Raw genomic sequence first — 13,645 nt, 5'->3', positions numbered from 1 at the left:
TCCTGTTCTTAGCTGACAGGAGCGGCACCCGGTGTGGTCTTCTGCTGCTGTAGCCCATCCGCCTCAAGGTTGGACGTGTTGTGTGTTCAGAGATGCTCTTCTGCAGACCTCGGTTGTAACGAGTGCTTATTTGAGTTACTGTTGCCTTTCTATCAGCTGGAACCAGTCTGGCCATTCTCCTCTGACCTCTGGCATCAACAAGGCATTTGCGCTCACAGAACTGCCGCTCACTGGATAGTTCCTCTTTGTCAGACCTTTCTCTGTAAACCCTAGAGATGGTTGTGCGTGAAAATCCCAGTAGATCAGCAGTTTCTGAAATACTCAGAGCAGCCCGTCTGGCAGCAACAACCACGTTCAAAGTCACTTAAATCCCCTTTCTTCCCCATTCTGATGCTCAGTTTGAACTGCAGCAGATCATCTTGACGATGCCTAAATGCATTGAGTTGCAGCCCTGTGATTGGTTGATTAAGCATTTGGATAGGTGTACCTAATAAAGTGGCCGGTACATTAGATTAATCAGTACTGAAGCCAAATCTGGAGCTAATCTAACAAAATGACTTATAATAACGGTACAAAATTAGTACACCCACAAGTATATGTTTGGAGAAAATATTAAAAGAGCAAAATTCAAAAGAAACACAAAGTATAAAATTATTGAAAGTTCATAATTAGTGTTTTCCTAATATTTTACATGAATTTAAATATCTTTTATTAAATCTGTATTCAAATGCAACAAAATATACACCCCTATATGGCCTGAGAAATGGATAAAAATATTCATATTCCAAACATTTATGTTGAGCACTCTATATAAGAAATAAACTGGATGTAATTTCATTGATTCGAGGGCATTCGTCTTGATTAAAATGCTTTAATTTAATGACAAGTGCCTGCTGAACAGATCGTGGCTGTGGCAGAGCAGAAAAATCATTGGTGTTTTATCCCGTCTGGTGGGTTTGCGGTGAGGACAGAGTATAATCAATCAATGAAAGACAAGAGGAACGGAAATACTGGCTGCAAGGTTGTTAAGACAAAACACTGTGACATTGTGAGCGACTGCACTGTCTCTCCTATGCATGATTTAGAAAGGGTTTAAGTTGTGCTCAACTGCAATTTATATAACTACAATAAAACGCTTTGTCCATCGCAAAGATTAAAGTGTGAGCGCATTTGCCAGTCTCTGCACACACTTCTACTTTTAAAAGTTGTGCTTTCCAAGCCGTAAAATTAGAAGAACTAAAACTGAGCTGGTTATATATTAGCAACAAGGTCATCTTGCATTTTCTATCCTTGTGCGAAAGCTAATGTTTTGCACATCAGACGCAAGTTTGACAAATTTTTGCTAATGAGGCTTTTGTCTTGAGCATTTCAGTGGAAAAGAGGCCCTTCAGAATACAAAGTCGATCCAAGTTCAGTGTGGAAGCTCACATATATTTCCTCATTGTACAGACCGAAATGCAAATAAATAAAGGAGATTTGAGCTATTCCAGCGTTATGGATGAAACATTTACAGTAAACACACAAAACATGAGTTCACAGACACTTACATTTATTTATTTAGCGGACGCTTTTGTTCAAAGCAACTTACAATTGAGGAGGCATTCAGAGACTCAACAAGAAGAGGCCATACATGCAAGACGTGCTAGTTATTTAAAGTGGCTTGTTTGTGCTCAGAGAATGTTGTGCAAGAGTTAGGGTTGCCACAATGCTGGAATTCGGTACCAATCGATAGTGAAATAAAAAAAATATCCATTGAATGGCAGCATCTCAATGCATTTAGGCAAGATGCAGTTCAAAGCGAGCATCAGAATGGGGAAGAAAGGGGATTTAACTGACTTTGAATGTGGTTGTTGCTGCCAGACGGGCTGCTCTGAGTATTTCAGAAACTGCTGATCTACTGGGATTTTCACGCACAACCATCTCTAGGGTTTACAGAGAATGGTCCGACAAAGAGGAAATATCCAGTGAGCGGCTGTTCTGTGGGCGCAAATGCCTTGTTGATGCCAGAGGTCAGAGGAGAATGGCCAGACTGGTTCCAGCTGATAGAAAGGCAACATTAACTCAAATAAGCACTCGTTACAACCGAGGTCTGCAGAAGAGCATCTCTGAACACACAACACGTCCAACCTTGAGGCGGATGGGCTACAGCAGCAGAAGACCACACCGGGTGCCGCTCCTGTCAGCTAAGAACAGGAAACTGAGGCTACAATTCACACAGGCTCACCAAAACTGGACAATAGAAGATTGGAGAAACGTTGCCTGGTCTGATGAGTCTCCATTTCTGCTGCCACATTCGGATGCTCGGCTCACAATTTGGCCTCAACAAATGGTGTATTGGTGTGAGGGATATTTTCTTGGCACACTTTGGGTCCATTAGTACCAATTGAGCATGGTGTCAACACCACAGCCTACCTGAGTATTGTTGCTGACCATGTCCATCCCTTTATGAGCACAGTGTCTCCATCTTCTGATGGCTACTTCCAGCAGGATAACGCACCATGTCATAAAGCGTGAATCATCTCAGACTGGTTTCTTGAACATGACAATGAGTTCACTGTACTCAAATGCCCTCCACAGTCACCAGAACCCAATCCATTTTTGGGTTGTGCACCTTTGGGATGTGGTGGAATGGGAGATTGGCATCATGGATGTGCAGCCGAAATATCTGCAGCAACTGTGTGATGCTGTCATGTCAATATGCAAACATGCAAAATCTATGCCAGAGCAGTTCTTAAGGCAAAAGTGGGTCCAACCCAGTACTAGTAAGGTGTACCTAATAAAGTGGCCAGTGAGTGTATAATGGTTTAAAACATTTGACAGATTTTTTTTTTAAGAATATTTCTGCAGTACTGTAAAATAGAACACACAAAACATCTAGAAAGGGTTTAGTTTTTTTGGTGAGGTTGACATTTGCGTGGACTTGTTTATTTGGTAAATTAGTGTCAGTGTTGATTTAAAGCAGTCATTCACAGCAATGCTTTGGGTGTTGTATGAATCACGAGTCTCGTTGATGAATGGAAAATGAAATGACTAATGACTGATTATTGAAGTGAACTGGGAGTTTCCTTGGAGACAGTAAGTCAAAGCTTTCAGATGTTCAGCATTAACAATGGCGCGTTAAGAATTGATCTGCATGGCTTGCAACCATATTCAACAAATCCTACATGAATAAACCATGCAACACTGCAGATGCTTGTAGGCCACGCGAGCGGCAGAGATGAACTGATACTAATTACAGAATGTTGTAGACAAGAAAAATGAAACGTGTTTGGAAAATAGCAGAACAGTATAGATCATAAGTGGGAAGCTGTAAAAAATGGCCATTCATATCTTTGGAATATATTTAGGTTTATTGCAACATAAATCCTAGAGCTGTGGCAAAAAATCGTTTGAGAAATTTTGTTTTTGATTCTGGCTGTTTAAAACTAGCCTAGACCACCGTCTGCTGTTTAAATCTAGCCGTGAGCGCCATCTGCTGTTTAAAATTGCTAAAAATAGCCTAGAGCACTGTCTGCTGTTCAGAACTAGCCTAGAGCGCTGTCTGCTGTTAAACACTAGCCTAATGTGTAGCCTAGAGCAACGTCTGCTGTTTAAAACTAGCATAGGGCACTGTCTGCTGTTAAACACTAACCTAGAGCGCCGTCTGCTGTTAAACACTATCCTAGAGCGCCGTCTGCTGTTAAACACTAGCCTAATGTGTAGCCTAGAGCAACGTCTGCTGTTTAAAACTAGCCTAGAGCGCCGTCTGCAGTTAAACACTAGCCTAGAGTGCCATCTGCTGTTAAACACAAGCTTAGAGCGCCGTCAGCTGTTAAACACTAGCCTAGAGCGCCGTCAGCTGTTAAACACTAGCCTAGAGCGCCGTCAGCTGTTAAACACTAGCCTAGAGCGCCGTCAGCTGTTAAACACTAGCCTAGAGCGCCGTCAGCTGTTAAACACTAGCCTAGAGCGCCGTCTGCTGTTAAACACTAGCCTAGAGCGCCGTCTGCTGTTAAACACTAGCCTAGAGCGCCGTCAGCTGTTAAACACTAGCCTAGAGCGCCGTCAGCTGTTAAACACTAGCCTAGAGCGCCGTCAGCTGTTAAACACTAGCCTAGAGCGCCGTCAGCTGTTAAACACTAGCCTAGAGCGCCGTCTGCTGTTAAACACTAGCCTAGAGCGCCGTCTGCTGTTAAACACTAGTCTAGAGCGCCGTCAGCTGTTAAACACTAGTCTAGAGTGCCGTCAGCTGTTAAACACTAGCCTAGAGCGCCGTCTGCTGTTAAACACTAGCCTAGAGCGCCGTCTGCTGTTAAACACTAGTCTAGAGCGCCGTCAGCTGTTAAACACTAGTCTAGAGTGCCGTCAGCTGTTAAACACTAGCCTAGAGCGCCGTCTGCTGTTAAACACTAGCCTAGAGCGCCGTCTGCTGTTAAACACTAGTCTAGAGCGCCGTCAGCTGTTAAACACTAGTCTAGAGTGCCGTCAGCTGTTAAACACTAGCCTAGAGCAACGTCTGCTGTTTAAAACTAGCATAGAGCACTGTCTGCTGTTAAACACTAGCCTAGAGCGCCGTCAGCTGTTAAACACTAGCCTAATGTGTAGCCTAGAGCAACGTCTGCTGTTTAAAACTAGCCTAATGTGTAGCCTAGAGTAATGTCTGCAGTTAAACACAAGCCTAGAGTGCCATCTGCTGTTAAACACAAGCTTAGAGCGCCGTCAGCTGTTAAACACTAGCCTAGAGCGCCGTCTGCAGTTAAACCCTAGCCTAGAGCGCCGTCTGCTGTTTAAAACTAGCCTAATGTGTAGCCTAGAGCAACGTCTGCTGTTTAAAACTAGCCTAGAGTGCCATCTGCAGTTAAACACTAGCCGAATGTGTAGCCTAGAGCAACGTCTGCTGTTTAAAACTAGCCTAGAGTGCTGTCTGCAGTTAAACACAAGCCTAGAGCGCCGTCTGCAGTTAAACACAAGCCTAGAGCGCCATCTGCAGTTAAACACTAGCCTAAAGCGCCGTCTGCAGTTAAACACAAGCCTAATGTGTAGCATAGAGCAACGTCTGATGTTTAAAACTAGCATAGAGCACCGTCTGCAGTTAAACACAAGCCTAGAGCGCCGTCTGCAGTTAAACACAAGCCTAATGTGTAGCATAGAGCAACGTCTGATGTTTAAAACTAGCATAGAGCACTGTCTGCTGTTAAACACTAGCCTAATGTGTAGCATAGAGCAACGTCTGCTGTTAAACACTAGCCTAGAGCACCGTCTGCAGTTAAACACTTGCTTAATGTGTAGCATAGAGCAACGTCTGCTGTTTAAAACTAGCCTAGAGCACCGTCTGCAGTTAAACACTTGCTTAATGTGTAGCATAGAGCAACGACTGGTCTAAAAACTTAGAACTGGTTCAAGAAACTATAGCGATGCGTTTTGAAAATCTCTGAATTGATGCGAAACCAGTTTCTCAAAGTTTTTTTTTTGCTGCATCTCTAAATCCTGGTCAGCACTTTGATAAAGTAACTCACGCCTCTTCTACAAAAAAAAAAAAATAACAGTATAGAGATGCGGAAGGAAAATGTTTTAATAGGCCAAAAGAATGGACTTGCCCTTCCTCACCTCATGTAATGGTTCAACCGGCACAGTCAAAAGCTTGATAGTGGGTTAATGAAATCTCCAAATTTCCCCTTTGAGAAAAGAGCGTATTGATCGGAGGCTGCCGGAGGAATCCAATATCTCCATGGTGATCAGATTAATCATTTCGGCGTGTGCTTTAAATATTGGGTGGATGTGGTTAAGAATATCATATCTGTGATGATACGTAAAACAGCCGACTTTGTCACCTTACCCCGATGTAAACAAGAACATAATGCTTCAATGTCACAACAAATGCAAGCGTGGTGAGAAATTAATATTATGAGGGTTTTGTCAACTTGCTGTGTGTATGAATGCGGGGTATTATTGCAGCTTCTTTTATGTCCTCCTCTATATCGATACACGTGTAATCAATAAAAACACTTCGTCTTTAGCCACTCGGGTCGATGAGGGCTGCGAGTTGTGATTCTCATGCCAAAACCCAAGGAAAATTCATAGCTTGAAGCGGAGTGTTGTGAGGAGAATCCTGAAGAGATCATCAAGGGCGTTTACTCATGCATGTGACTGATGGTTACCATTCAATTAGATTTTGGAAATTGATTCAAATAGGCATGAGTGCCGGTATGAGATTCTGACGGTTTGATAATGTTGGGTAAAAATATTATGGTTTCGTGGTAGGGCTGCACAATGTTATGTTTGAGCATCTATATCGCATTGTGTCTATCTGCAATAGTCAGATCGCAGGATTAGATGGTTTATTTAAGATTAAATAATATAGACATTAGGGATGCTCATTTCGGTTAATTTTGCCAACCGACAACCGCTGCTCGTTAACCGAATATTAACCGTTAACTGGTCAAATTAATATTAAATTATTATTTAATAAAAAAATTTACGTCCATTTTGTCTGACACATTAAATATTGAATTTTAAAATATTGATTTATTTTAACATGCGAACAGCAGCATACAGAATATAACAGCACATCTTCACGCACATGCAGTGTTTCTAACTGCGTAGAAATAAAGAATAAACTAAATGAAAATAATAAAATAAATAGGCCTGCCCTAGATATGTTTCACTTAAATGAAAAATTTACAAAACGAAAACACGGACTGAATGCTTTTTAAGAACCGGCATAGGCTGATTTTCCAATCATGTTTTTTTTTTCTTTCGTCAAATAAAAATAGCAGGCTGCCTCAAATTGATCGCTCCATGACAAAAGATGCATTTATTAATGCTCCGCTGTAATTCTTATATCACAAACCTCTGTCAACATTTTTAATAGAAGTCATTATTTGAAAGATTATGTCTTAAGCATCTGATTTTATCTAACTTTTATGCTTTTATTTCCTCCATTTCACTCACGGTTCAGGCATGCGATGAGACAACGACAAGGTGCATATGTTGACTTTGTGTAAAGTGTAGGCTACTATAGCATAGAACAGTTTTGTTGTTTACATATGATATTGCATTTGCATACATGTTTTAATAAGCCATAAAATGAAAGTCTTGATTTGGTGCGGTGTTATCATTATGCAAAAATCATTGGATTTGTTTGATTTGTAGATTATGTAGGCTATTCTAAACATGGATATTTTATAAGAAATATTGATGACTAGTTTTTCGAATGGAAAAGGGGTTTGTTGTACATTAAATCATCAAAACTATAGACCTTTTTCTTAGAATAGAAAATTACTCATTATGCTTTGCGTGTATGCGCAAGGAGAATGCTAAGAACTTCCGGTCGGCAGCCGCTGCGTGTAAACAGTCACATTTGGACAGCTTTGAAACCATAGTTTTAATCTATTTTACCTGCTTTCATCATCTTTAAACTAATACTATTGTCGATCAGCGCCACCTCCTGGACTGATAATTTAAAAAAATGCAATCCAATAGAATGGAAAACAACTGCTGTGAGGCTTTTCCCCTCGTTGTCAGACGCCATCTTCTGCCGTTTAACTTAAATGAAGCCTCATCATCGCTAAAGTCAACATTTTCTCTTTCTTTCAAACATTCAACCAACCCAAACACATGTAGTTTATTAATGTTTGACACACGTAGCCTCCTGAACTGTACTGTCCCACTACACTGATTTAATAACTGACAAAGTGAAAATAGTGACATTTTCAAATGACTGAAAAACACAAACCGTGGCAAATACAACACACTTAATAAAACATAAACGGCTCGTCAGTATAATGAACATGCAAATCAGCCAGCAGAGTATCAGTAACAGACTTTTATTGGTCATTTTTGTAAATCGCACGACTTGCATACCTGTTAAGTTTCATGCCATCTAGTTGGCTCTATAATACAGTGAAGTGTGTGTGTGTGTGTGTGTGTGTGTGTGTGTGTTGAAGAGCCGCTGAGCTAACAGCTGACAGGCCGGGAAAACACACCACACACTACAATTCTGACAGCATACACATAAACTCGGAGAACGTTTTTCTCTCGCGCTTAAATCACTTCTGATAGATTATAACGGCTTTAACACAAACTTTTCTATGTTGTGTGTCACAAAAACACTCCGTAATCCACTCAAAATGCTATTGAAATCCATTTTCGGAGCGCAAACTACCTAATGTAAACGGAAGTTCTTACCATTCCACTGGAACACACTGCTCGCTATGGCGCCCTCCATGGTCTATAGAAAGAGTTTCACTATTTTGGTGAAAACTGTGTTTTTTTTCATGGCAAGGTTTACATTTGCATGGAATTGCTCTTTTTCCAAACTCACGGTGATCCTTGAAAACTGTTATTGTCCCATGTCTAGACTCAAATCAGTTGAAGGGTAATGGTGAAGCCTCGTCTGCCAGGCTTTTCTCCCTAACGTGGAATTAAGAAGGATAAAAATGAAGCGTTCTGGCTGTAACGTATGGACGTTGATCGCTCTTTTGTCCAGACACAAACCCTCAGGACTTTAAGGCAAATGTGGTCTATAAATCTGCAGGTTTCCAGAACTGACTAATGAAAACTAATGGAGTGCTCGTGAATGGATTCATCCATCCTGCTTGTTTTCTCTGACCGGCTCTGTGTCAGATGTAACTGCAGTGCATTGCTCTTCTTTTACTGCTTTTTTTTGGAGATGCAGGATTGCAACAGATGCCAAATGTTAAATGGTACTTTTGGAATAGGCCTGAACAATATATCTTTTGGAGTATCTATATCACGGTGTGTGTATCTGCAATAGTCACGTCACAGGATTAGATTATTTATTAAAGATTACAAGATATTATTAAATATTGTTATTTTTGATTAATGATGAACCTGTAATTTAACTTAAAGCTTGGTCATCCCAGTTGATCTAAATGAATGAAATCTTTCCAAATAGAGCTATTCTGATCATCTGGTGAGATTATATTATTATATATTAATATATATTGCAGTAAAACAAAATATTGCAATGCCAGATTTTTCCAATATCATGCAGCCCTATTTTGCCCCAATTTTAATGTGACAGACAACCATTTTGACATTTTTAAATGTGAATCCTTCAAAAACGGTACAATTTTTATCAAAAATAAACCTTAAACTGTTTCAGATTTTAGTCTTATGTATTATTTAATACTGTTGATGTCTTTGCATGGTTATATTTTTTATTATTATTAAAAAAGTCAACAATTTATTTGTAAAATGTAAATTGGATCTGGTTTTGCCATGAAATAGCCAGAGAAGCTGACATGGCAATAAATCCTTAACTCTTTCTTTGTTTTGACATGCAGGATTGCAACAGAAACCAAATGCTAAACATACTTTTGCAATGCCCCGTTTGTAATGATATCAGACAACCATTTTTATCTTTTATAGGACATTTTTAAATGTGAATTTTTTTTAAAAACTGGTATTTATTTCTAATAAAATTAAACTGTTTTAGATGTTAGTTTTGTGTATTATTTATTGATGTTGATGTCTTTGCAAAATTGTTTTTTATTATAAAAAATAGGGGTGAAATGGATCACGGCTGATTCGTGATTTGTACTGATCACAACCCATGATTTGGAACACAAGTGATTAATACATTTTATTTACTTGTAGATTAATCCTAAATTTGTAACGATCACAGAGAGGTCGCCTCTCGCGTCATTAAAATCGCATGTATGAAAGCATTTAGGCTTTCCTGTAAAATATACTGTAACAATGACTGAAGAAGTTGTGGAAGGTTATTCAATTTCAATTCAATTCACCTTTTATTTGTATAGCGCTTTTACAATGTAGATTGTGTCAAAGCAGCTTCACATACAAGATCATAGTAAATTAAAACAGTGTAGTTTAGTTTTCAGAGTTTAAGTTCAGTTCAGTTGAGCTCAGTTCAGTGTGGTTTAATAATCACTACTGAGATTCCAAACACTGAAGAGCAAATCCATCAATGCACAGCTCTACCGATGCCAAACCATGCAAGCCAGTGGCGACAGCGGAGAGGGAAAAAAACTTCACCAATTGGCGAAAGTGAAGAATTAAAAAACCTCGAGAAACCAGGCTCAGTTGGGCATGACCATTTCTCCTCTGGTCAAACAGCTGCAGTCTAGGCGCCGGAGGCTGGAAGCTGGACCTCGTCTGTCCCTGGAGCCTCACAGCAATCAGTCTCATGCTCTCCACTCTTCCATGACCACCACAGTAGCTGCTCTGGATACGGCCTGGTCCAGGATTATGGAAACCTTGGGATCCTCTCGTCACTGGTCTTGAATCGCATCAGTGGGGCTGCATAGTCTATGAGGGCCTCTTGATGAGTATCCCCAGGTGAAAATAGAGAATAAAGAGAATAATTAGCGTAGCTGCTGTTCACCGTGTATATAAACGAGATGCAGAAACCTGTGTGGAGCACATTCATGTATCATACCGCTAAGTGATGCACTGAGTGTATGCTTTACTAAACAGATAGGTCTTTAATCTAGTTTTGAATTGGGAGAGTGTGTCTGAGCCTCGGACGTTATCAGGAAGGCTATTCCAGAGTTTAGGAGCTATAAATGAGGAGACTCGACCTCCTTTACTTGACTTTGCTATTCTAGGTACTACCAGAAGCCCTGAGTTTTGAGATCTTAAAGAGCGAGTTGGATTGTAAGGTTGGTTCGATAAACAGGAGCTAGATTATTTAAAGCTTTTATATGTAAGAAGCAATATTTTAAATTCAATATGAACCTTAACAGTCAGCCAGTGTAAGGGTTTCATGTTATGCGGGATGTGGTGAGTTTTATTAAAGGTGTTTTCTGTCACTACTTGTTTAGCCTGCATTAATGGATTCAGTGTAAGCTGCATGATTAATCAATAAAATATCGAGACCTCAACACCTACACAAATTATAAATGATGGTGATTTGTATACGTTTATTAATCCTAAGAGATTTAGTCTTTTAATCTTTAGTTACAAACAGTTAAATATCACAGCAGTACTGGGAGAACAGTTTATAGTTTAGATAAAACCACTGAAGTTTATAGTAAAGATTAAAATTGCCGTCATATGCGTTTAAAGGCGCTCAAAAATGAAAGTTGTAGGCAGAAATTACATTATTTAACCAGTAGGTGGCTAGTAGGTGCCACTGAATAATTCTTCAAAAATGATCATCTAGCAATGAAACGTGAAGTTTTATAAGTGAATAACTCAATTATGTATTAAAAATAAGACTAATATATATATATATATATATATATATATATATATATATATATATATATATATATATATATATATATATATGGGTTGTACAAATGATAAAGTTAGATTTCCACATTTAATGTCATCAGTAACAGTAGTAGTGAATTTTTCACAGTAGTGAATATTTTACTGTTTATTTTTATTCAGCTGATGATTTCTTTATTTTATGTTTAATAATTTTACAGCTTCTAAATTCTGTTTGTCAAAACCAAATGTGTCTTGCAGTGTAATAAATGGAAAGCAAATGACATTTGTCTCCTCCACTTTTTGGCTGATCCAAAAAATGCTCCGATCCGTGAATAAAAAACCATAATGTGATCTGAACCGTGAGTTTTGTGATCCGTTACACCACTAATAAATAAAATCGTCCTTTTTTTTTAATAAAATGTTGTAAATTGGATGTGGTCTTGCCATGAAATAGCCAGAGAAGCTGATATGGCAATAGATCCTTAACTCTCTTTCTTTTGACATGCAGACCACTTGAACAGGCCACAGTGATTCTTTGAGCATATGCTGACACACGTGCGCACAAACAAACACGCTTTGGTGGAATATACATCACGGCGGGCCTGGAAATCACAAATTAATCCTGGAAACAGATATCTTGTGTGAAATTCCGTTTCCTGCCTGTAAGGGAAATGTTTTGAGTGTATGGCGCCAATCAATTCAGAAGCCAGGAATTCAATGATCGCCGGTGATTACTGCCGTAAATTGCATTTCATCTTTGATTTGATACGGGCAGGATTAGTTGTGAATTATTAGTGTTGTCAGTGATATGAGTGGGCAGGGGCTCAAGAAGCTCTCACACACACACACACACACACACACACACACATTGGTGGTTTACGAGGACTCTCCATAGGCATAATGGAATTTATGCTGTAAAAACTAGGCCTGTCACAATCAGTATGTCGTGCAATACTCCAAGTACAAGTAAAATACAGTGTAAAATACCTCAATTGTTGAATATACCGTCAAGGCCGAAATGTTTCATACCTTTGGCAAATTCTGACTAAAAGTTACTTTTATTCAACCAGGAACTTTTGTTTGGACCAGAAATGACCCAGACTTCTCCCAAAAGATAATAAGACTATGTACAATATGCCACAATAATCAACATACCGTGCAATACTTTAATAACCTCAATTTTTGGTCTTGCAATATATTTTTATTTATAAATTCACAAACGATATTAAAACCATTTTGCAAGGACATTCACATTCTACCTCACCAGTGTAAAAGTTAATAATTAGACATTCAATAGGCTATATAACAGGATATTTACCTTTTTAATGTCAAATTACCAAATCATAATGACCTTAAGAATAAAAATCTTTAGTCCCTTGAAAGTGTTTATGGCTATTTGCAATATTTTGTCAGTGGCATAAAATGATCTTAAAATGACAATAATATCGCTCATCGCAACGATTTCTGTGACCATATATTGCACAACAAAAAAATTCTTTATCTTGAAAAGATGCTTATTATATGGCCCTACCCAAAAACACAAGCCACACAGGAAACATGGCTCAATTTTAATGCCAAAGGACTCAATTAAGTATATATATTTAAAGCATTTAATCACAAAGACAAGGCATGTCCTCATACACCACACCAGTGTTGTAAATCTTAGCTCATGCTCATGCCATTATACAAATATTTGTTCTGGTAAACCACCCAAACCAGCACACACACTGTTATTGGTGGTTTATGAGGACTCAACATAGCCATAATGTATTTTATATTGTAAAAATTAGGCCACAATAATCAATATAAACTTATAAACAATATATAAACTTATCAATACTTCTGTAATACTTGGACATGACTAGGCCCACACGGAATCTGAGCGTGCAGAATTCTGCTGAATTTTTTTAGCCCATCATTGATTCTGTTTATTTACTTGAATAAATGTGTGTACATTTATATTTATTCTGTATTTAAATTAATTTCATTTTATATATTGACTAACATGACAGTGTTCACATGATTCATTCATAATACTGTTTGTAATATTTTCTGTCCTCTAGTAGATATATTATGAGGCTATGTTTACCAAATGAAGTGGATCTAATTGGATTTGCATTAACATTAAATTAAAGGGCACCTATGGTGAAAAATCTACTTATCAAGCTGTTTGGACAGACATATGTGCATGTATGGTGTATAGACTGTCATATTGGGGTGATATAAGCACACCCAGTGCTTTTTTTTCAATTTAGCAACATAAAAAACGGTGGACCAATTGGAGCGGTTTTCAAATCATGTGTACTTCTCATTGAGTCTACCTTATACTTCAGTCGTTTGCATTTCTCGTGATCCCAGAAGCTCCCTGTTATCTTAACTAGCATGTGGGTGCCGCGGACCGCTGCAGAAACCTATGTTTAGAATTCAAAAATGCGTGGCGCGACGATTTGGGACACTTCATGCT

The sequence above is a fragment of the Danio aesculapii genome, chromosome 14, assembly GCF_903798145.1.
Source record: "Danio aesculapii chromosome 14, fDanAes4.1, whole genome shotgun sequence".
Lineage (NCBI taxonomy): Eukaryota > Metazoa > Chordata > Actinopteri > Cypriniformes > Danionidae > Danio > Danio aesculapii.
Note: the sequence above shows the minus strand (reverse complement) of the source record.